General features: G+C 48.7%; 1 protein-coding gene across 9 annotated transcripts in view; it reads left to right on the forward strand.

Moving 5' to 3' along the window:
* Positions 1–14976: 14976 nt before the first annotated feature.
* The window catches only part of DAG1 (dystroglycan 1), a 53286-nt gene continuing 42893 nt past the window's right edge, over positions 14977–25369 (forward strand). Inside the window, exons 1-2 of one of the 9 annotated variants that reach the window (XM_036218706.1) lie at positions 14977–15124; positions 20813–20869. The gene's annotated coding sequence lies outside the window, so the exon portion shown is untranslated. Of the gene's footprint in view, positions 15443–20812; positions 20870–25369 lie in introns of all 9 variants that reach the window. The other 8 variants (XM_036218710.1, XM_036218707.1, XM_036218708.1 and 5 more) reach the window with 8 other exon arrangements.

Consider the following 25369-nt stretch of genomic DNA (forward strand, 5'->3'; position numbering starts at 1 on the left):
CCCGGTCGACATTAATTGCAAGATAGTCCCCTCTTCTTTTTAATGGGCAAAGGATTTGAACAGACAATTCACAAAAGGTAAATGCCAATAAGCCCATGAGAAATTCTTAACATGATTATTCATCAGGGGAATGCAAATTAAAACCCCACACAGCCACCAACAAACAGGCTTAAAGACTGGCAACGAGGCGGAGGGCCTGGAACCCATACGCGATTTCTCAATTCCTGTCCACTTGGAAAACCAGTTTGGCGGGTTTTTTTAAACTAAATTTATATAATGGTCCAGCCATTACACTCTTAAGTATTCGCTCAAGAAAGGTTAAAGCATACATCCACCAAAGGGTTTTATTCATAATAGCCCCAAATTGGAAATAATCCAAATGTCCAACAGATGAACAGATAAACAAACATTCATAGAGTGGAATACTACTCAAAAACAAAAAATAAATTACCAAATCCAAGTGTGTATCAACAGATTACTGTCAGTGGTTTTGTTAACTATTATTATCCTGTTCTGTCCATTAAACATTGCTAGGCGCTTTCCCCACCTGCATCAGAAACTCCACCCAAGAAGAGCAGATATTTCAGTCCAAGTCTAAAGGCTGGAAAAGTCCTAAGTTCCAGCTCAAGAAATCAGGCAGGAAGAGTTTCCTCTTATTCAGCTTATTTAGATCTTCAATTGATAGGTGAGGCCCACCTGTATTAGGGAGGGCAATGTGCCTGACACAACCTATTCAAATGTTAATTTCACCCAGAAACACCCTCACAGACACACACTCAGAATAGTGTTTGGCTAATTGTCTAGGTAAACCAAGGTCCCTTCAAGTTGACCCATAAAGTTAACCATCACAGAATGTTTTTAAACGGTCACTTATTTGTGATTTTTTGTTTGCCTTCTCTCATTCATTTCTAGTTTCATTCGACTGTGATCAGAAAAGACACTGTATAATGTCAATCTTTTAAAGTTTCTTAGGACTTGTTTTGTAAATATCATATGATCTATTCCTGAAGGATGTTCCATGTAGACCTGAGAAAAAATGGGTATTCTGTTGTTGTTTGGTTAAGTGTCTGTTAGGTCTAGTTGGTTTACAGTGTTGTTCAAGTCCTCCATTTCCTTATTGATATTCTGCCTGGTTGTTCTATCCATTATTGAGAGTGGAGTAGTGACATCTCCACTATTACTGTAAAACTGTTTCCCTTCTCAATTCCATCAATTTTATTTCAGATGTTTTGGGGCTCTGTTGTTAGTTGTGTATTGTTTATAATTTTTATATCTTCTTGATGTATTATACCTTCTATTACCATATCTCTTTGTCTCGTTACCTGTTTTGATTTAGGTCTAATTTGTCTTCTAATAATATAGCCACAAAGATTTCTTTTGGTTACCTTTCACAGGGAATATATTTTCCCACCCTTTTACTTTTAATCTCTTTAGGTCCTTGTATCCAAGGTGAGTCTCTTACAGATAACATATACAGCTTGTTTTTTAAAAATCTAATCTGCTAACCAGTCTTTTAATGGAAAGTTTAATCCATTTACATTTAATGTGATTACTGATAAAGGATTTACTTCTTACATTTAGATATTTTCTGTGCGTTTAATGGTTTTTTGTTGTTGTTCCTCAATTCTTCCATTCCTGCCTTTTCGTATTTAGTCGATTTTTTGTAGTAGTACCATTTTTATTCCCTTTTCTTTTCTTTTTTTTTTTTTTTTGATATTTAAAAACTGTTTTATTAGTGGATAACTTGGGGGTTACAATTGACATTTTAAATTTATAACAAACTAGTTTAAATAATACTAACCTAATTTCAATAGTATAGAAATACCTGCTCCTACACATCTCTATTCCTCCCCCTTTTGTGTCATTGTCACAAATTACATCTTTATGTATTCTATGACTGACATAGATTATTGTTGTTTTATGCATTTGCTTTTAAATCATATAGAAAAAAGAGAGAAGTTACTAATCAAACCAAAAGTACAATGATCCTGTCTTTTATTTACTGGCTTTTTATTAGGCTATAAAGTTACTTTACTAATGCCAACTGTTATGGGTGGACAATTTTCCAGTAAGCCAGTATTAAATATTTACTTCTGATTCTGTTAACCAGGGTGTGGTAATCTGATCAAGGATATGCTAATGGCCAACTGTTAACCAGGGTGTGGTGATCTGCTCAGGGATGTGCTGGTGGCTATATAAACTGCCTCTTCTGGGAGCTCGGGGCTGATCACTTCTAACCCTGCGTGGTAGAGTCAGTTGCCGGCGGGCTAATAAAGGCTCACAATTCATCTCAATTGGCTCTGTGGGTCTTGGATTTGATTGCACCATAACACCAACCTAAAAATAAAAAGTCCTTTCGAAGTGAGAAGCAAACTAGCGTTTATTTGGGATCAATAAGAGTAGCTATTCGGAAACAATTATTCAAGCGGAAGCCCAAATAGTGTTCTGATTCAGAGACAAAGACCATGGGTATTTATGAGAAGGGGAACATTTACATTAATAGAAAGAAAGTATTTCTATTGGTTGGTACATATAACATAGTGATGTTAATTCTAAATAATGTTTTTAATTTTCAGTTCAATAGTCATTAGTCCAGTAGTCATAATCACTGCTTTCTTGTTACCTTTGCAAACAGTCCTTTGAGAAACAGGTTTGCTTAGGCCCAGTCCAAAGGTTATTTTGCCTTGTTTTTATCATTCTAAGGTTTGAGGTATAAGATGTCTAAGTTCCTCTGACATGGTATCTCCAGCTCCATTTTAAAGTGTCTTCGTTTATATTATTTATACTAGTGTTCTTTGTTTCTAATTCTGGCTTCAAGTTACTGTCTTGTGTTCTTTAGTTTTAGCCTTTAGCATTTCTTATAGGGCAGGTCTACTATTATACTGTCGTTTACCTTAAATTAGCAAATAGTTTAACATTTTCTCAGTTCTTATTTCTAATGTCATAAACCTCCATAGATATAGTTCACATAAATAAAATTTATCAATTCAGATTAGATATATTGCAAGTACTCAATAGTCTCATGTGCCTAGTAGCTACTATATTTGACAGTATAACTCTAAAATAATATGAATCCCATAAAAGTTTTGTCTTGTTCTTGGTTAAATCCTCAGCATGTAGAACAGAGCCTGACATAGTAGGTGTTCAATTAGTATTTGTTGAATCCATAAATGAATGGAGTAATTTGCACTCATCTCATTATTGCCTGGGACTGGTCCAGGTCCCAGCCTAGATCCCCTAGCTGGCAATGTTCCCCATAGTCAGGACAGCAGCGCCACCTGCTGGGAAGCAGAGTGTCACTCACCCATGAGAATCAGGCTCTGGGACTGGCACCTGGTGGGGCATGCATGGGTGGTAGGTAGGCTCCGGATACTTGGAATGATATTCCTTACTTGAGCCTTGGACCCTCAACTTTCCAAAGGCCTTCCCCAGATTTCATCTTCTAGTATTACCAAGGCAACTATTGTATCAGGAATCTAATCAATAATCAAAAACAAGAAGACCATGCCAAGCTCTCTTTTGCAAGGTCCACATCTGGACTCTGGAAATGGCTGCCTGTCTGTAAGAGTCTCATAAGCCAGCTCTGTGCCCAGAACTTCTTAACTTCTATTGGCCTTTCGAGAATTTGATTAAAGCCAACCTCCTCCAACACACATACGAGTAGCTCTTGCTTATGGTCCAATGGCATAGTGAGTCTCCAACAGCACCTAAATTTCTGATCCAGGTGAGGAAAGCTCCTAGCAACGTTGAATGGACAAAGCAGGATAGTCATAGTAACAAAAACAGTAACCACTAACACTCATTTAGCATTTCTATGTGCCAGACACTGTTTTCTTTATACTCAACCTATTCCTCTTCGAGGTAGAAATCACAATTATTTTCATATCACAGGAAAGAAAAACTGAGCGGAAAGGTTGACTAACTTGCCCAAGACCATACAGCTGATACGTGGCCATATTAGGGTTCAACTCTGGCAGGACACCACATTGTATATAGAATCTGGTCTCAGCTTTATGAATCTTTTTTATTTAACAAACATTTACTGAACACTTTTCCACATAGACACACAGCAGTGAACCAAAGTCTCTGTCTTCATAGAGTTTTCGTTCTAGTGGAGAAGACAAATGACTCAGTTTACATATAATGGCTCATAGTGATAAGCACTCACAACAAAATGGCAAGAGACACAACCAACATGTCCTTGCGAGGATTCATCCAGGTCGCTTTGTCAAAAGCTTCCTGGATCCTAGGTTGACAGACAGAAGTTCTTTCCTCATCTTCTTCTGTGAGTTCAAAGTTGCTGTTTGGAAGCAAGAGGTGACAAGAAGTAACTAAAAAGGCCAGGCTCTGCTAGAGATGGCCACACACTGGGCAGCTTACTAAATGCGTGGAAGAGGGATTCAGTTTCAAGATAATCCCATTGGGAAGGCTACATTGGGTGAGCCATCTAATGTTGGGGGGACATGAGAATCAGGCAGGACACAGAAGAATGGGCATGATTTCTCTTTGTGTACTTAGTTCACAGGCCTGGTATATAGAAGGTGCTTGGTAGATTTGGCGAATGATGAATATATCAATTAAAAAACAAAACAAAAATAGCCGGTGTGGTGATGGATGTGTATGTGAATCAGAGCCCAGAGCTTCCAAAGCTCGCAGAGGCTCCCAGTTGGCAGCCAGACCCCTCCGGATGGGCAGGAGGTAGCAGGGCAGCAGATAGTGCTGGGACTCCTGGGAGGCCTAGTGTGAGAAAGACAGCCCAGCCCTGATGAGCAGGTGTAGATTCTCAGCTGGATTTGAAGCTGTCCTTTTTTAAAAAACAAAACAAAACAAAAAACCACAACCGTCCCCAATAGGGTGATTTCAAGTGATTCTAAGGAGGTGGCAGAGCAGTTGAGTCCCATGAGACTCTGCTTGCCCAACCTCGCAGGCTCTAGAGGGCAGTGCAAATCAAGATGACCAGGAGCTGGCCCGAGACTCACAGTCAGTTGGGGCAGGACCAGACTGGAATTTCTCTGACCTTAAGCACAGGGCAAGGGCTTCTAGCCTGGGTTCCCTGAAGCCCTGCAGATGTTCATGGACCCTTGTAAATTACAGGCAAGTTTCTGTGTGCAGGGAGTGTTTGGCTGACAAAGTGTCAGTAGCTTTTTTTTTTTTTTTTTGGGGGGGGGTGGTGGTGGTGATTATGGAGGTAAGAAGTCTGGGGTCCTGCCACTGGGAATGAAATCCATGGTACCCCCACCCCAGGCTTGGTCTCCAGATGAGGCCCATGCTGCCTTTCCCAAGTGCTGGCTGACAGCCCCACCCACCATCTCCCTTATGGCCTGCCATGGAATACTCAGCTGCCCAATCCATGACTGTGTGTCCAACCGGTTAGGGGGCAGGAAATAAGTCTTTCTCCTTGGGGGCTGCTGGGCATAGCTGGGAGCTTGGAGCAGCTCCCTGCAGCTGCTGGGGATAGGGAGCCAAGGAATGCTTGTGCTTCCCTGGCTTTCCTGGGATCCACTGTCCTGCTGCTGAAGTCACTGGGCTCCACCGGACCCCACTCTGGGCCTCACTGTTGGTACATTTTATCCCATTATGAAAGGAATCTGGAACGGGATGACTCTAGTTTTGGGCAATGCAGGACCAGCAGCTGGCTATCTTGTCAGTTCCTCCACTTCCCCGCCTTTGGCCCCCCACTCCAGACCACGCTGCTCAGTCAGGCAAGTTTCAGCAAAGTCTAGGATGCCTGGCTGGGGCCTGCTTGGGCAGTCACCTCTACCCCATTCTTGTCCATCTCGTCAGGCCTGGACAGGCTCTGCTATTGCTCAACCTCTCCTCGGAATTCATTATGCCAGCAGAAAACTCAGCTGCTCCCCTCCCCAAAGACACAGTGACCCCTCCTCCAGGTGACCTCCTGGGACCAGGCCAGGCTGCCTGACTCCCTTGCATACACCTCGTTTCCTATGTGCAGCCTTCTCCACTGAAGAGCAGGGACGTGCTTCTCAGTTGTCCGGGCTGTGACTTCTATTTCTCTGCTTTTGGACTACTTGATGTCTGGGAACAGAGTAGATGCTCAGTAAAAGGTGTCGTGATTTGATTCGGCTACTTCTTGGCCCTGTACCGAGTTCCTTACCTTTTACAATTAAGGATTGACATGGGCTTAGGTTAAATGCCAGAACTGCAGAAGACCCTATAATCCCTATAATCAGGCCAGCCTGAGAGTATCTCTGTTCAATCGCTGGTCACCAGGTCTTTTCGCTGCTATTTGAAAGGGGCTGGCCAACTTGGAGGCCTCTGCCTTTTCTTCCTCACTCAGGTTAGCCTATAGCCTCTTCCCTCCTCACTGGGCCCTGACTACTCACACAACTCAACAGTGTCAGGACCCCAGCAAGGCAAAGCCAAGGTGGCCACTGGCCATGTGCACAAGGGGTGTGGGAGACAAACCCAGACCTCTTTTTCCCTAGACTGGAAAGCCCCTCTTATGAGTCTGAAGCCTCTGTGTCCTGGGTGCAAGGGGTGGGTGGGTCCTGGTAATTAAAATTTTGATGCAACTTTATCAATTTGTTCACTCATTCAGCAAGCCATCAATGAAGTTCCTTGCTCTGGGCCAGGCACAGTGAAGGCTATGAAGATGAACACAGATCCACGGCTTGGCCACTTACTAGCTGTGTGGCCTCTGATGAATGACTTGACCCTTGGGCCTCAGTTTCCTCATCTGTAACATGGGCTAATAAGTCACTGTTGCAGATGGTTATCGGGAGGCATACTGAAATTTCGTGTGTCCAAGGTGCAGGAGAACAGGACAGAGCTCAGGGTTGGTAGCTGTTATTATCAAGGGCAATCTTTGCCCCCAGGAGCTCGAGGTGTCCTAGAGACAATGAGCAGTCGTGCTGGGAGGCTTGTGGGTGTGGTTCTTGAGTAGGATGGGGAGTACTTGGGGAGTGGGATGAAGGGGAAACAACAAAGGTGGTACTCTGCAGGTAGTTGAGGGGAAGGGATGACACTGGTGGATCTTGACCAATCTTGGACAGGTCTCTATTGACCAACGTGGTATAGGGTGGGGTTTATTTATTCTGCAGGTGGCTGGAAGTCCATGAAAGTATGTTGGATTATGGTGTTGGGGCTCCAAAATACTAACTGGACTTTCTAGGAGGTCTCTCTAGAAGGCTACAGGTCTCTAGCACAGACTTGAGGCTCCAGGAGGCCCCATTTTCAATCAAATATTCATTCATTCATTCGTTCCGATTTTATTGGGTACCTTCTAGGTGCCAGACCTTGTCTCTAGAGGTTCCCAGGATGGAGGGAAGGAACAGACAGACACAAATCTTCCAGTCTGTCCTGGGCATCAACTTTAAATCTGACATAATAATATGGTGGGCCAAGCAGGCATCCGGAGCAGGAACACATGCTCGGGCTGGAAACTGAGACAAGGGATGAGCAGGAATGAGGTTAGCCAAGTGGAAAAAAAATGCTGTGGGCAGAAGTATCGCAAGTGGGAAGCCTTGAGGGGACCTGGCAGATGCCTAGCATATTTGTAGGAACTTAGAGTCTGTGTGTGGCTGGGGTCATGAAAAACTGGGGTAAAGAGGTGTGGTAGGTACTGAGAGAAGTGGAGATCAGTGGGTCAGAGTGGAGGGTGAGGATGTAGGGGTGGGACAGAGTGCAGGGAATGGGCGAGCGGGGCAGGTGAGGAGGAAGTGAGTCGTTCGGGTCCTCCAGCAGCAAGCAGTCAGGGCAAGCACCGAGCAGGGTGGGACCGAAGGTAGATTGGAGTCTGAATTTAGCCCTGGCCACTGCCCCAGGAATGCTGGGTCAGCAGAGGACAGGGCTCCACAGTCCCTCCTCCCTGAAGGCCACAGTGGTTTTATGGGAGAAGGTACTCAGAAGACCGAGGCCCAAGAAGACAAGGGTGATGTGTAGGGTAGGTGCTGGCATTTGCCCTCGGGCTGACAGGAGGCAAGGGGAACTTGGCCGTTGAGCCCGGGAGCAGTGGCGGCTGTTGCTCCTTGCGAGGGTACAGGCAGCCCACAGCTTGGTAGGTCTCCAAGGTTGAGGTCATGGACATCTGAAAGGCAGGGCTGTGGATGGGCCAGCAGGGCCATCAAGGCAGGGGAGGAGGAGGTCGTGACAGTTCGGCCTGTGCGGTGTCCCACCCTGATCCAGCTGTCTGGGAACAGCTGCTGGCCCGGAACAGGGAGGGAGCCCAGGCAGAGACAGGTGAGGAAGCTCCCTGGCTGCTCTGTCATGGGAATGGCCGAGGGCCAGTGCGGGTGGGAGGCACTGGGGGAGGGGAAGCATCTGCCTGCCAACTGGCCGGCCTTGCTTTCAGATGTCAAAGAAATTTCTCAGGGAAGGAGAAGCTGGGGGGCTAGACAGGGAGCCAAGTGCCCTCCTCCCCATTCCAGTGGTCCCCCACAAAGGCCATCCTTCTGGACTACACTGCCTCCCTCAGAACCCCTCTGGAGCGCCACCCCACCCCAACCCTGGGTCGTTTTATTCCTCCATGCCTCCCCCTACCAGCTCCTTATCTGCACCTGTGTCCTGGCCCTTTCTCAGAAGGAAAGTAAACAACATTGGGCTTTTGGGAAAACTTTGGCCCGCAGGGTTCAGAGATGGAAAGAGTCTGGAGAGGGAGAGGGCTTTGGCCTCGGTCCCAGTCAGTCAGAGGCAGATACCAGGGCCTCTGCCTGTTCCACCTAGCCCTTGGGGCCTCAACTCAGGACTGCCCACTAGTATCTGCCTGTAAGGGAAAGGCAGCCCGGGGCACCCCAGGCCCTGCCTCCTGTGAGGCAAGGGCACATACTGGGATTGAGGCTCGTCTCAGGAGTTGTAGGCACAGCAGGAAATTCTGTGGGCTCATTCTTTCCTGCCCACCTCAACCCCGAGGCCTCGGCGCCACTGCTGACATCGAACCAACTGCTGAAGGTTTCAGGCAGCCCGCTGAGTACAAAGGGATGAGTACACGGAAGCTTCAAGCAGAGGGAAGGCAGGGGGTCCGCTGAGGCCAGCCTTCCTTCCTGGGGCTCCCCGCCATGGGAAGAGCAGCTGCTGGGCCCTGGCTCTGTGGCCCCGGACATCCCCTTCAGGAGCAGTCTTCCTCCCACTCACATGTCCCCACCTTTGTATTGTACCAGCTGTCACATTACCTCATGGGCATGGAGATGGGACAGGAGAGGTAGACGTGAAATGTTTCTTTTCTGGAAAAACTCTCCACACATCATGAATGGGTCTTTTTATGGCCTCGGGACATGTGAGTCCCTTTGCAGAGCGCCTCGGCCATGTTTTCAGCCAGTCCTGCCCACACCCAGGCCCAGAGGCCTGGCTTCAAGATGGGGTCTCACCTGAGGGCCCATCCTGTGTCCAGTCCCCAGCCTTTCCCACTCCAGGCCTTCCTGGCCCCTGGGGTCCTTTGTCAGGTTTAGCCTACAGAGCCCACCTGATGGACACAGACCCTCTCCTGCCCACTCACAGGTGACCTCAGCCAGGACCTCAGTCCAGTCCGGGTAAGTGGCAGCTGCGGGTCACTGGCCCTGAGCGGTGAGCACAGGGATATGGATGAGACAGCTGCCTGAGGCCTCAAATGCCTGCCAAGTGACACCCCACCTGTCCTAAGGGCCTCCCGTAAGCCTGTATCTGGCAGCCCCAGGGGACTCGGTGGGTGGGTGCCCTGGAACTTGGCTTGGGGCAGCCCTTCGCCCTACTCCCACCTCCCACTCCCCTACTCCTCCACTCTTTCCCCACCTCCCCCTTGGCCCAGCCCATGGACTCCCTTTCCCCAGGGAGTTGGAGTTAGGCCCTTTCTTCTGGGCCCTGCAAGGCCTTTCCTGAAGCCCTCACCTGCTGCTGCCTGAGCTCAGGGAAGCCATTCCTCCCCCGACGGGGACGTCCCCTCCCACCCCCATCCTTCCTCCTCTCAGGACTGGAAGGAGAGGTGCCTTCTCTCTGCATTTAGGGGGGAGGTGGAGGCAGGGAAAGTGAGAGATTTTATCTCTAAATGCTTGTTCTGACTTGACTTTCCAGGCACCTGGCGCTCCTCCCTCCCAAAGACCCCCACGGCTGCCCCTCCCCCTGCCTTCACCCTGGGCTCTCTTTCCGTCAACCAGGGGGAGGGGCTCCAGGGCTGGGGCGAAGCTGCTGCCCCCTCATTCCTCGCCCCACCACATTCCTTCAGGGAGGCCTGAGGGCACCGTCCTGCTCCCCTCCTCCCCGCTCCCACCTTTCACTAACCTGCCCCTTGTTCCTGGGACCCGATACTGGCAAACCCTGCCTGCTTAGATCCAGCTCCAGCCCCTGCCCTCCCATCGGTTGCTCTTTCTCCCTTGTTCACAGTTCCATTCTCTGCTCAGGTCATGGCGACCTAGGTTCCTCTGACTTGCCAGCCTGCTTCCTCCTCTGCCTTCATAGTGGCCATTCCCGAGGCCTGTTCCATTCCTTCTAGAAGACTCCAGGGCTTCCCCTTTAACCTCCTGCAGGACTTCCCTGATAAACTGCACCACACAGCAGACCCTGGGCCCTCACGGCTCTCTCATCCTCTGATTATTCCATTTTTATTTACTTGCTTATTTACTGTCTATTTTGCTATTCTAGAATTTGGGCTCCACGAGAGCAGGGCCTGTCCTTTTATCTCTTGCTGTGTTCCCAGCATACGACAGACTAAGTAAACATCTGTGGGTTGATATTCGATGAAACACGATGGGTGTTTCACCCTGGCCCTGACTCGGTCACACAAAGCCATCTTTTGTCACTCTCAGTGAGCAGGCAGGTCTGAAGCGCAAACATGAAGTCACTTGATAATGGGGATGACCGTTTTTTACTGAGAGGCTCAAAGACAAGCAGCTTATGTCAGGTCACACAGTGACCTCAGCTCCGGGTCTCAGCAGGGGTTTGTTCCTCATATGGACACCCTGGGAGGCTTGGCTGATGAGCTAACATTCACTCTGTAGCCCTTTATTAGCTCTGCTCAAGATGGCTGCAGGGTTGCCTCTCACTCCTCCCAGAAATGCTGGGGATTCCCCAGACTACAGAGGGGGCTCCCAGAAGCCCTGCCCGTCTCTGTCAGCATTCTGCCTAGAGCAAAGGCTGTCTGTCTGTCTGCCTGGGTCCAACATTTTCCAGTGTTCTAAGGATGTGGCCATCAGCCATCAACAGTCAGAATTGGCGGTTGGTGTAGAATCCGTCAATGTCTGACTAAGGGGCCACTGAAGGAAGCCCGGGTTGATAAGAGGGACATGGCCAGATCTCAGGCCGACTCTGAGAGGAAGAAGTGTTTTTGCCCTGGAGGAGCCAGGGGCCAAACCCTGAGCCAGACATAGACACATAACTGAGAGCACAGAAGGGACTCTCAATCTAACTGAGTTTGGGTGGCTTCTCCCAAGACTCTGAGTTTAGTGATCGGCTGATCAGTGACAAGGGCATCAACAATAAGGCCCCTCAGCTTTGCTCACTTCCACTGGCTGCCTGGCCAGACCAGACGTAATCTGGTGTTTAGCCCAGTGCTCAAGGCCACAGGCCCAGTGTTTTGGGAATAGTTACCCAAAGGCGGCCTTGGGGGACTGTCTTATCCCAGAGCCAGCAGGGAGTGGAATGTAGCTGAGGGAGGGGGCAGTGGACATAGGTATCCGCATCAGGGGACGGGTGACTTTTTTCATTCAATCTATACTCGCCCTTGCTGTGGGGTTCCTGTCCCCACAGGACTAGAGTTCTTGGAAGACCAGGTGTGGAAGCTGCTGCCAGGCTGACTGAGGAAGGCCCTGTGCCAGACATGTATGAAGGAGCCTGGTGAAAGTGCCGAAGTGGAGGGCCCTGCAAGGGAAGAAACTGGCTTCTGGAAGGATAGCGGCGACCCACAAACACGCCTACTGGCAGTTTCTCCCGGATGAACTTATCAGCCCTTTCATTCTGCCAGAGCTCCCAGACAATCTGCCTTCTGTTAAATCCAGACAAAAGGACCCCACCCTTGCCCTGACTTGGCTGGCCCTGCTTGCCAGCCCACTGCCCCAGGCAGACCTTCAGGCCTGGCATTTGTGTCAGAAGCCTCTATCTCCAGCCAGGGCTGCCTCTTGCCCCTCTCCATTGGGCCCTGGGGGAGGATCAGCAGCAGGAACCTTTCTCCCTCTGAAAGAATCTGAGGCTGGGCGCTGGCCCTTGGCCCTTGGGAACATGTCAGAATAAAAAGCCCTAGAATCCTAAGACCACAGAAAAGTTTGGTCCATGTAAGTATCTGCTAGATTTTGTCTGAGCTAGAACTGAAGCCTGAGCTTAAATCATATCAGCCCCAAGTAAACACTGGAACATTTGCCTTGGGCTTTGCACAGGACCTGGGCCCTTGAGAATGACTGCCTACCTGGAAAGCGAGGCAGGCAGCCTCCCCATTCCTTCTTGCCCAAACAGAAAATGAGCCTCTACTATGTGGAGGCTATTAGGTGATGGTTGCAATGTGGGGCCAAGCAGTTTGGTCTGCGGCTTTAAAGGCTCATACTTCAGATGGGGAGACAAACCTTAATCTGGTAATTTTCCTGGAGCCTTTGGCTGGGGGTCTAAGTGGAGCAAGCACTGGCGGCTGAAAGTCCAGGCGAGTTGAGAGTTGAACGTCAGGCCTGACAAGCCCCATTCTTGGCCTCCTGATCAGTCCTCCCCAGGCCTATACTACACGGGCCCTCGGGCAGCTGCTCTTAGGCATTCTCTGGGCCTCACTCTTAGCTGTGCCCTCCAACTGGCTGTGAGCACCAAACCTGACCTAGGGTAGCCTAGGCCCTGCTGGGGTTCCAGAATAGCCCTCAAAAGTGAGTTAATGGAAATGTGCTGAGCCCTTAGGGTGGGATGTGCAATTCCCTAGGAAGTGAAATCCTTTGGCTCTCAGGACTACAGAGAGTAACAAGGCCTTGACTTTCAGTCTGCACCCAACCTAGGGGGCCCCTAGAGACAGCTGTCCACTTCCCTCTTTACTTTGCTATGTGTTTGTTCTATGGGGGCTGGTTGGGCTCCACTGAGGGCTGGTTAAGCCCTAAGTAGTTGGTCTATCTCTGGCCAGCCAGGCCTCCTGACTTCTAGGGCCTGAAGGAACAGGGGGTTGGGGGAACCCCAACTCCAGACTAAACTTGAAGAAAGTTAGCAATGAGGCCCAAAGCTCAGAGCTCTTTTGGCCTGGAGAGATCTGCCGAGGCTGGCCAGCTAGGGGAAGGGGAGAGTACCAGGGACAGCACGGAGATATAGTACCTCCCCAACCGAGCCCCAAACCCGGAGAGGCAGGGACTGGAAAAGATTTGGCTGTAAGGGATTCAGGCAAACTCTAGTTGTTACTCCTTCCTCCTAGGACAAGGAAGGGCCTATCTCACCTTTTGGCACCAGCTATTGAGGTAGGGACCCTCCCCTGGCCAGAGTTCTGGGGGTGCTTAGGCATGGGGTGATGGGATCCTGGATGCCGGAATGTGGCCTGGTGCCTCATCTAGCAGGACCAGCTCCAGAAAGGAAGAAGAGGAGTTACTCTGGATGGTCAGCTTCTGTGCAGATGGTAGAAGGTGGGTCCCTCATGAGGCCTGTACCCACTGCTGTCTTTTGTTTTGGAAAAACATATAGACAGACACTAAAATCCCCAGCAGAACCTAGGGCTGTAAAGCAGTGCCTAGTGTGTTTTGGGGCCAGGGGTGGGGGGGGGGAACTCTGTGAGCTGAAGGGGTGAATGAAATATATTTTGTTTAGAAACCCAAATAACTTTCTGCATTCTTAGCCTTTTACAAGTAGAATTTTAGAGCTGGATTTGAGAGGCCATCAGCATCTCAGTTTTAACATCTCAGGGATGATTTGGAGCCTTTTTTCCTGGTTTTGAGTTTCTTTTCTAGTCTCCATGAATAAGGTTTGGAGCCTATACATTAAAGTACAAAGAACTGCAAACAAGTATGTGTGTTTGGGAGATGGAGGCATTCCTTTTTGCTCTCTCTGAAATGTGCTTCTCCCAGATGTTCCTAACCTGGAGGAGAAATCAGGGGAGGATCAAGAGCTGTCTGGATTCCTGGAGAAACCTCAGGCGGGCAGCAGCTAGTTCTGTGTTCACAGTGCTCGCGGACAAGAGTGCGGGCCTGGAATTCCAGCCCCGGCCACAGGCCCAAGAGGGAATGGGCACATCCTGCACAGGGTTTGTGGAACCAAAGAGAGCAGACCCACCACAGGTCCCATCCCAGACCTATCCAGTAATGGTCAGGGGCAGTAACTGTCAGGTCCAGGTCCTGGGCCTTTGGAGTACAGAGTTGTAGGTTAAGCCCTGGGGAGAGTGAAAGCACCTTCAGCACCCTTCCCTTGAAGGGAGACCTCAGCCATCACCCTCCCTCCCGCCCCCACCACTCTGCCCCTTACTCCCCCACTCCCTGAAAGAATGCAGGACACAAGGAGTGAGTGACCAGCACATTGGCGGGTCAGAGCTATTTCTGGCACCAGAGGAGGGATCAGATTCTGGCGTCCAGAGCAGGGGGAGGGGATGAGGGTCACGCGTGAGGCACTCCCCAGACGCCCAAGCCTGCTGGGGCCAGGCCCTTGGAGAGGGGCCGGCTTCCTGTCGTACCTTGTCTCACCTTAGTTTCCCCATCCGTGTAATGCCGAGTCAACATGCCCATCATGCCTGGCAATTTGGAGGACGCTTCCTGACTATTTTCATGACTTAGAAATACCTCTCGATTTGCGTTAGAGAATTCAGTCAATGAGAGGGCAGTTGTAGTCGGGCCAGTTCCCGAAATTCACCATCCCGGGTTGGTTGGACATGTCTTAGACAGACGTCCAAAACCCTGGGATTGGGCGGGGCGCCCCTCCCCCACTCCACGTCCGGCTTGCTCACGGCGACCCGGCCGGGCCGGGGCGTGTCCCGGGGACGGACCTGGCTGGCAGAGGGGCGGGGATCCTACCATGGGGCGTGTCCTTCCAGGCGGGGGCGTGGCGGGCCAATGAGCAGAGCGGCGCGGGCGGGGGCGGGGCCTGCGCGCGGGTGCGGCGCGCTGCGGGGCGGCCGACGCAGGCAGAAGCAGGCGTCGCGCGGACTGCCGGGCGGCCCCGCGCAGAGCTGGCCGCAGGATTGGCTGCGGTACTCGCGTGTCAGGCGGTTGCTAGGCTCCGGCCGCGCGCCCCGCCCTCGCGTTCGGCGCCCTCTCACCGCCCGGTACGTGCTCGCGCGGAGGCTGCGGTGCGGCGCTCGCGCTCCTCGGGCTCGGCGGCGGTGGCAGCGGCGGCTTCGCGCCGACTCCCCAGGGAGCGGCGGCGGCGGCGGCGGCGGCAGTGGCAGTAGCGTCTTGCGGCCAGGAGAAGCGAGCACCTGCCGCGGCCCGCCCGCCGGCGCTCGGTGAGTGCGCCGGTCCCCTGCCGCCGAGCCTAGCAGCCCAGGCCCCCAACCCCGTCGCCGGCTGAGCCTCCTGAGAAACACCTGCTGCTGCTCGCTGTTTGGCCCGGGGCGGGGACACCGTCGCGGACGTCCTTGCGGGTGAGGCGCCGGCGCGGCCGGGGCAGAGCCGGCCCCCTGCTTGTGGCCCCTCAGGGAAGGCTCGAGGCGTTCGGTGGCCGGCCCGGGCTGCATGCCGCGGCGGCGGGCCAGGCCTCGGCCCGGCCCGCGCTCCCTGGAACGCGGGGCCTGCGCGGCGGCCTCGCGCGTATGCGGCCTGCGGGCTGCCTCCGGGTTTCCAAAGAGGGTCGTGCGGCCCAATTGGGCGGAAGCCGGAGGATGGGATGTCGAGCCTCTGCAAGAAGCGAAAGGGCGCTGCAGCCACAGGGTCCTGAGCTGCTCAGAGCTTTGGGGTCACCCCCCCCCCAACACACCACACTGAGCTGCTTTGGAAGCCTACTACCTTTTCACCCTTTCATTTGGTGTTAGGAAAACCGGATTCGCCCGCGGGTATATTTGGAAAATGTCTCCAGAGAAAATGCTCTCGGCTTTACAAATCCTTCTGACTTAAATTCCAAGTTAATTTCATACAAACTCAGCTGTTAATTTAAAATGCATATTTTAATCTCTGTGACTTGGGAAGCTCTTAGATTCGTGAACTGACTTCAGAATTAGTTTTAATAGTGCCCGTGAAGTTTTGCCTCGGTGGGAGCTGGAGCCTCAGATACCACATTTATAGCCTTGGGTTCTAACTTAAGAGCCAGGCCTGCTGTTTCCCTAAATAAGCGAGTAGAAGTGATATCTGGCATGGAACCCAGACTGTGCAGAAAGGCTGGTGTTTATAGGACATAAGTCCAGATAAAGAGTTGGATGTGGTACTAGGTGTTTTGAAATCTGCTGCTGTAGGTGGGATATTGTAACCTTATCAGATTGTTCTATGCTTAATGTTTGGACATATGCTTTTGGAATGTTCCCGTTTTAAAAAAGAATTCAACCTTGGAGGAATAAAGATCTGTGATTCGAATATGGAGAAGTCGAATTGGACTTTGTTTGCCTTTGAGCCAAGGAGTAAGAGCCTATGGCCTTCATACTTAAGGGAGGCTGAGGAGCCATTTCTTGGGCAAACCAGATTTGAGGGGGTAGTCGGATGCTTAATGTGAGCCTGCTCAGAGCCTCCGGGATACTGTGTGAAAGTTGGAGCAAGCAATACTATATAGGCAGCAAACACCTGGTTGGAACATGAATGCTTGTGTTGATATGTTCCTCTGTTGAAAGAGGCAGAGGGCAAGTCTTCACTGTTCTAAAAATTTGATTTGGCAAAATACATTCATTCATTTAACAAGTAAATTTGGCTTCACTACCTGCCAAGTTCTGTGGTAGGTCCGGAGGACCCATGCAGAAGAGGCTGGGTCTACCCTGAAGGAACTCAGTTTGGGGGACAGTGCCCACATAGTGCTTTCTTTGGTAGCTTGAAGAGAGAGGGAGTTCCTGAGTTGAGGCTTGCAGGGCCAGGAGGAATTAGCTGGGTGACCGCAAGGTCAAACATGGAACCACATGCACATGAGTACCTAAAATAGCACCTGTCAGTCCTCCAGCTTGATAGTTAGGAGCCCTGGGCCTTTCTTGTGCTCAGGACTTCAACCTTCATATTCAGGGTGCAGGAGCCTGAGAAGGCTTTTAATCAGTGGAGTGGCATGTTCCAGACCTGTGTTTAGAAAGATCTTGCTGGTGGCCACATAGGTAGTGGCAAGGAGGGGTCAGGACCTCTGGCTGTGAGGTCAGCCAGTAGAGGGGAGATGGGAAGGGGGGAGGAGCCAGCTGAGAAGAGGCTGAAAAGGTTGAGCAGAGGGGCTACCAAGCTGTGATGGGGGAGGAGCTTGCATTCAGGAATGTGTGGGTCAGGAGACTAAGCATGACCAAGAATTTTAACCACCTCTTTTGCAGATTTGCTGGTGTCTGTTAAATATTGAGAATGGTAGGGTTGGGAGGGACCCTGGGGCCACTTAGACTGAAATTGTTTTTAAGAAAGGAGAGAAATGGCATTTGATTGTTAAAACCTTTTCTGTCGCTTGGATTTGGGGCATTGGATTTCCTGCTGGGCAGGACTGGCGTATTGACCTGTGAGAGTAGAAGTGTGTTCATCCTTGTTGAGGCAGATGAGAGCATGTTCAATTCTTTAACCTCACAATTGTTCCAGCCTTTTCTGCTTCTGGGTCAGTGATGCGATGAACCTATATCAGCCACAGTCAGGGGCCTCTTGTGTTTCTGCTCTGTGTGCACCATTGCTAATGCTTCTGAGAATTCTTTAAAGTGGCTGGGGTAACTTGAGCCACAGATGAAGGAATGTTCCCAAGGTCACACAACTGTACTTATGTGACAGGATTTTATTTTATTTTTTTAATTATTTATACCTACAGCACCTGGTCTTCCTAGGTGGTCTCCCATCCAAGTACTAACCAGGCCTGACCCTGCTTAGCTTCTAAGATCAGACATTGGTCCTGTTCAGGGTGGCATGGCTGTAGACTGTGGACTGTGGTATCACTGGTGTGCGAACCCAGGACCTTTTGGGTGTAAAGCAGATGTGCTAACCGCTACACTACGGAACCATGTCTGGCAGTTAGGATTTGAACTCAGGTCGAACATTTGGCTATATCCATCTACATCTGTGTTGCGTCAGATATAGTGGTGACCTTGATGGGTGCTTCTCTGGGTGGACCAAGCCCAGGTGTCTGGTGGTGGCAGAATACCAGGATGGTATGAGAGGGGTGATCAGGACCCCATGTGCAACTCTAGGAACGTGTTCTGAGGGACCATTCTCAGAAACAAGGGCTCGTCCAAGCCTTCCTGGGGTCTCTGCTGGTTACATCATGCTGAAGTAAGCTACGGAGCTTGGGTCATAGGCTGGGGAGGGCAGACTTTAGGGGAGCCCCGCTTCGAGCTGGCCCTTCACGAAGGGGTAGTGGTTTGACTGGGGAAGTAGTGGCGGCAGGAGGATCACAGCTCTGTGGAGGGAAAGAGGCGGGCAGAGGCATAGGGTGGGAGGGGGAAGGCCGGGAACCTTTCGTGTATGTCCGGAAGGTCGGGTTGGAACCAGAATGCCACACGAGAGGTTTTGGAGTCATGTAGAAATGGGGAACCTTGAAGGTCTTTGAGTGCAGCTGTGGTCGGACCAGCTCTTGGTTTTAAGAAGCGAACCCCCATTGCGACTGTAGAGATGGGACTGGAGGCAAGTTGGTTACCGTTGGGGTTCAGTGGGAACACAGTGGACCCGAATAAGGACAGTGGTCAGCATGGGGAGCAGAGAGAGAGAAAGAAGGTTCCAGATGAGTTAGGTCAGCAGATGTTAGGGACCTGAATGTTGGTACTATCAGGGGTCTGCCATTTAGTAGAAGAAACAGGGGGTGACAGTGAAGATGAGAATGTAAGGCAGCATCAGCAAGCACTGGTGAGGACTTGAGAGACTAAAAATAAAGAGGGGAGCCCCTAGCTGCAGGAAGTGGGGCAGGCTTGAGTCTTCGTAGCAGGCAGGCAAGATGAGGGGCTGTTCTTAGATGAACAGAGAAGAGTGGAGGAGGGAAAGAACAGGCCATGTCTGAGGACCCGGGAGCGGACAGGCTGGAGCCAAAGGACGTGTCTTCTGGCGAAGAGCAGGGCAAAAGGTTGACCTGAAGGCTGAGCTGGGCCTGTGGGGAGCCCCTGGAAGTTCCATGTGGTATAGTGCCTGTGCCCCTGACGTGAAGGGGTGAGACGTCAAGAGACCAGTTTTCAGTGTCACAGGGGTGCAGTTGAAGGAGAGAGACCAGAGTGGCAGAGAATAATGGTGAAGAAGGGGTGAGCTTATGGAGGAAAAGGCATGATTTGTTGACCCACTTGGTGGGGTAGGGGATCAGTGTGTTTTAAAACATCTGCCTTTTAGGAGACTCAGAATCATGGTGGTAGTGATGCGGCCTTAGGCCGGATTCACTGAAAGAATTGCCATTGGCTTGAAGACTTGACTTGGGCAGGGCAAAGTAAGGGCGGCCCATGATGATGTGAAATCAGAGCCCCTTTACCTATGTTTGACTTTTGGAGTTGGGTATATTTTAGTCATAGCTTTCTTGATAAGAGGCTCACAATTAGCCTAGCAGAATGGCAAATGGTGATAGACCCATTTTTTTGATGGGCAAGATAAGTAAGAGTGAGTTTTGTTTTGTTTTTTTTTTTGTTTTTGACTTGTATAGGAAGTCAGCAGTGAGAAATTTGCTCAATATCCAGATTCCTGGCTGTGCTTTTTGGTTTGAGCCACTGCAGAATGTGACTAGTTGTAGGCTTTCAGAGTATCAAAGAAGTAAGAAATGCTGCTATGAACTCCTGAGGGGTCCCAGATGGGGACTAGGGAGTGACATTATTGAACCTCAAGGGATCTCCAAGTGAGAATAGATTCAGGTAGTGTGTTCTTCATTGTCCTGTGTGTGGTCAAGGGTTTCTCCCTCTGTTTCCTAGAGTAAGTTTTCTTCTTCTTCCATATTAAGTGTTTTCTGTGCCTTTGCCAGTGTTATTGTGCTCTTGCTTCCCAAACCCCCATCTTTCTCTGCTTTTCCTGTGCTGACGCTCCCGGTCTCTGAAGTAAGGTGAAGGCAGTTTTGAAAATACAAATCATTAATCCGATCCCTTCCCAGTACATCTTTGTGTGTCCCTGCCTGTGGGTATTAATTTAAAGCAGTCTTCCCGTGAGTCACATAACCTGCTTTGCCTTTTGACCCTCCCTCTTCTCTCTGATCATTAGTAATACTGCTCAGATAGCAATTTTTATAAATAGGAGTTTCGAGTAGTTTACAAAATTGCACCAGCCAGAGGGCTTAATTTAGCCTTAATGAATAGAGGTTCCTATTTTCCTATTTTTTAGGTTCGATAGCTAAGCGTTTTCTTAGCCTCGTTCTGGGTCGAGGGTAGAAAGATGGATGGGATGCAGTGGGGTACAGTGTCATAAACTGAGGGTTTCTGTGTTGGCTAAGCTGTTCTGTGTTCTCTTGTTGGAGCGAAGTAAATCTGAATGAAACTTTAGCAGTATGTCAATTTCATTTATATTTATATTTTAAAAGCAAGATTCTAGTGGGAACAATCAGCTGAATATAAAAAAATCACTTTTATGACTGAATGTCTTTACCCTGCACATCATGGGGTGCATTTAATAGCTTCGAGGTTTGTTTTTCAGTTATACCTTCCTGAGCTGTTTTAAAACACCGCTGTCTGAATTTTAGACTTTGGAATTAATTTCATATCTCTGAAACTATTTATAATTTTTGGTCCCGGATTGACTCTATAGAAAACCTTTCACTTTCTTTGTCACCCTTTGACAAAGAAGGATGACTAATTGGTGGTGTGGGCAGGAGACGGCGTGGCATTCCCCACTTCCTTTGGAGTTGGTCATTGGAGTATAATTCTGTTTCGGTTGTGGGCCTTCACCAACATCAGTTCCTTCTTTTCCTGCAGGGTCTCTGCTCTCCAGGAAGATAAGGCTTGTAAAGCAGCCTAGCACTAGAAGGTGAGGTAAGGTACTTAAAAAGAGGTTTCTGCAAAATAAAGATGAAGGATAGACACATACTTGGCAAAGTGATTAACCATGGAATTTTAAAACATTCTAGTGGGCAAAAAGCTGGATCAAATAATACGCATATTTAATATAAGAAATGTGGAAATAAAAGAAAAGGAAAAATCCCTTGCCCCCTCCCCCTAATTTTATTCTTTTTTTTAATAGGAAGTGCCAATACGTGATACAAACTCAAAAAGTTCAACAGGATTATACAAGAGAAAGAAATCTTTGTTCTCTCCACTTTCGTCCCCAGTTTTCCGCTACAGCATCAGCCATTATTCCCGATTGTTGGGTGTCCTCTGGAGAGGGCTGTAGGGTGGCCCTCTTACCAAGTTTAGGTTAGAGTATAGATTTAATTTTTAATCCTGGTTTTTCCCTCCCAACATTATAGCATGAACATTGCCCTACAAATACAATGTTTTTAATGATTTACCTCTCTCCAGTTCTTAGATGGTTGTTTCTTACTTTGATTATAATAGATAATGTTGCAATTTATATCTTTGTACATAAAGTTTTTTTTAGAATCTTTTTCTTATCACCATAATATTAAATATAAAGCTTTTGAAAAAGTAAGACTTACAGTCTTGGAGGAGCACACCTATAATGTCTAAGGCAGGTTTGTATTGATTTTTCTTTTTAAGCACTGTGTACATTTTCCTTAGTCCCTTTTCTGTGACTTGCATGGGCGTGCAATTTTTTTTATAGCCACATAGAGGTCCAGACTTGATGTTCCCTGCTATTGAGGGTACATGTAGCCACAAATTCATTCCTCCTGAGGCAGTCACAGCCCTTGGATACCCTGAATATCGGCAAGTGTGCCAGGTGAAGGGAGCTCAAGGATGAGGATGAGTGAAGCACTTGGAAGTATGTGTCATTCAAGGAAGCGCTGGCCAGTGCCCAACTTGGTTCCCTGTTTTGGCATTTGCCCTTCATGTCTATGGATTTTGAGTTATTGTATATGGAATACAGGAATCTACAAACATGCACCTCTTACAGAATTCTTTCTAATAGTATATATTAATTGGGACAGATTATTGGAATTGGAAGACGTTTGTTTTTGCTAATGTCGTGATCATCCCAGCATTATACCTGTGTGCTGGGAGCGTTTCCCCCAGGCATTCCAGGAGTTGCTCTGGGATTACTTAAGAAGCTTCCCAAGGCTGTCAATGGCAAACGTGAACCACTTCTTCCTTAGTTGTCAAACACCTCTCTTGATTAGCTCTCTTGTTCTCTAGCCAGTTTTTGTCACAAAAAATAATATAGTCGATAATGGAATTCCAAATAGCATTTCCTTTTTATTTGGCTATTCATCAGAACCTGGGACACCATCCATTTTTTGAGCTTTTGTTTTATTGTGGAACGCTTCCCTAAAACACGCATCTGTCATCGCTGTAAATGCCTGTATATACTCTTGCTTGGCTGGTAGGTTGACCTTAAGAAGCCTTCCTTACTGGAGTTTTTAATAATAGTGACCTGCCTCAAGAGTAGCGCTTGAGTAGGAGTGGATTCTGGGTCTAGTGGAAAATGAGGAACTGTAGAGAACTTTGCTCTACCTATTTTTTAAGTATGCCTCAATAAGTGTCTTGTATTTTTAGACTTTCGAGCAGTGTTGGGAGGATTGAATTGCCTGAGTACAGAAATTTGGTAGGAAGAGACTAGAAGAGAAGCTCTTTATTAAATATCTAAAAATAGAATTCATTAAAATCACAAATAGATAGCAGTAGGATTCCTGTCTCACTCTCTCTTCTGAGTTTGTGCTACCAGCTGTTGCTTCTGCTTACCTGGAAAAGATCATAATATTTTGTCAGAAGGGTCAGCAGTCTAGACTTAAAGCACTGTGTTTGCCAGTCTGAAGATGTGCTTCTTTTTTTCAGTTTTAAAAGTAGTTTAAATAGTGACTGGATTCTTTGGCACTGGGAAGACATTTTTAGCAGAACTTGATTGTTTTGCTTACAGTGCCAGCTTCAAGCTGACAGCGTCCGTGGGGTCCTCTGTCTCCTCAAAGCCCTGAGTTTTTTTCCTTCTGGTTGAGCCTTGCTGACCAGAGAGGGGACTCATGCAGGCCATTTAATCCACCTGATTTAATCAATGGCACCTCAGGGTCTCCATACTGTTTTTTTTTTTTTTTTTTTTTCAGGAGGTGTCCCTTTTTCGATTCATGCAGCTGGAAAGAAAAATGGCTTCTTATGCTTTCTTCTTATGCCCCTGGTTCTCCGGGCTGCCTGTGCCCTTTTCCTCCATGTGAGGGGGTGAAGGAATGTCCTGGCTTCCCCTCTCCCCTCCTGCCATGAGCTTCCAGGGAGAATGGGGCCCATTGTGGGCTGTGCCCACAGGCACAGCCCTCTGCTTCAGCGTCAGGCCTGCTGTGGCCTCTCTGTCTGGTCTGCTGTGGTTACTGGGTGCCGAGGGGCCAGGAGCGCGGGCAGTCACTTCCTCACGTGCTGCCCTCTATTCAGGAGTGTTTCTGGGGGGTGGCTCATGCTTTGTGTGCCCCTGGGTCTGCCCTCTGATTTTGTCGTGTCTTGGTAAACATTCTTGTGGCCCCGTTTGCAGGCTTGAGCTCACTCTTGCAGCTGATCTGAGGCCATGTTTGGAGAGGCTGGCCTGCTGCTCCCAAGGGTGGCTGAGTGCCTGGTCACAGGAGGCTGGGCACTCCTTCCAAACCTTTCTTATATTCTGAATCTGTTGGGAAGCATAGAATTAATCTGTTTATACATGAAACTGGACTTTATATTTTTGTTTTTAAAATTCATTTTCGCCTTCAATTATATCTTAATGGAGTTGGAAAAATCTTTTGGCCTTGATCAACTGCAGAACTCGTCGAAGATATGAAACACCAGAATATGATTCTCCAGGTAGGGGAAACCAGAGGGACTCAGCTTTTTAAAAAGCAGATTTGTTCTAGATATAGGTACTCTTCCCTGATAATCATACTGCTTTACCAATCGGGCAGTTCTCCTGACCCCAGGCCAGTGCGCCTCTGGAAAACATGTGTGAGGTACTTATGGTTTTGGTGAATGGACACGTGGAGGCCACTAGCTACATCTTTTTTGGGGGGCTGTTGGCTTCAGACAGGGAGCCAGATGTGTGATCTGCTGTTACGCTTTAGCAGGTTCTGTGAAAAGTAGATGAGCGAGCTGATGGTGGTAGGGGATGGAGAAGGCCTGGCCAGGCCCTCCTGGAGTTGGCGAAGGGCTTTTCTACATGAGGTCTGTTCGATTGCATGGATGGCTGCTGAGAAATTTGCTTCTCTTAAAACCAGATAGGTAGACTTTGGAATGGTCTTGGAATTGTTCTTGATTTTTGGAGTAAAAATTCTATTTCCATGATGCTTCAGCGTGTACGATTTCTTTGTCTTCTGAGGAAGTGTCTTTTGAAAGGAGCCACCGGCTCTAGCTCTTCCCTGGGTGTTTGCTTTCCTTCTACCTTTTTTATTTTTTTATTACAGGAGAAAAATATTGACTATTTTATTCTTCTGCCTGAGCAGTTATACGTTTCTTTCTCTGTTGTAGGGTTCAAAATGGTGTTTTGTTTTTATCAACTAAAAGAATAAAACATAGTGCCATTCTGAGCTCATGCTGCAAACGTCAGCATTTGTTATAAGATAGTATTGAGTTTTCTAAAGGAGAACTCTTCTGACACTGCCTGGTCCTACTATGATATTTTGGGTCCTGACTTCCCAAGAGGTGAGGTCTACCCACTGAAGGCCCTTGCTTTTTGACAACGTAGGCAAGAGTTTTGGTATAGGCGTGATGAGATTGGACAGTGAGAACACCAAGTGCCCTCAGCAGTAGAAATTTGGGCCTGAGGAAGGAACCTCCCACAGGTACTGAGTCCCGGGGGACTGCTCCCATCCTAATGTAGCCTAAGCAAAGCCCGTGATCTCTCTCCCTCAGTCAGATTAGGACAATGTCATCCCCGTAGGTGGCTGAGTAGAAAATAAGACCTGTCCAGTAACATGCCCTGCTCCTCTCTCTGACTGCTACTTATTATCACACCTATCCTTTTTCTGGTATAAACTAAGAGTCTGATATTTAATAAAGGCTGGACATATTTTTTTGGTTGAATGACAAGTTCATGGGTAGTTTTTATTGTGTTTTATAATTGTGTATGTGATAGATTATTTTGTATATACCACGTATTTTATTTAAAAAACAAAAACAAAAAAAAAAACTTAGACTCGAGCCCATTCGTGCTTCTGAGAAAGCTGCTCTAGCTGGACTGCATGCTCACCTGTTGGAGCTTTGAGTCCTCTGGTGTCTTCCTGGAATGGGTGGTCCTTGGAGGCCGCTGGTCCTGGCAAGATGAGTAAAGGACTAAAATAGTTTGAGGATGAAGGTCTCTGTGTTTAGATTTTTAAGGAGTTTCTTTGGAGAGTCTCTGGTGTGCCCAGGTTTGCTTTCTTGCACCTCAGCAGTTAAGTAGGAGAAGCGTAGACCGATGGGCCGTGTTGCCGT

This window comes from Rousettus aegyptiacus, unplaced genomic scaffold, assembly GCF_014176215.1.
Source record: "Rousettus aegyptiacus isolate mRouAeg1 unplaced genomic scaffold, mRouAeg1.p scaffold_m13_p_4, whole genome shotgun sequence".
Lineage (NCBI taxonomy): Eukaryota > Metazoa > Chordata > Mammalia > Chiroptera > Pteropodidae > Rousettus > Rousettus aegyptiacus.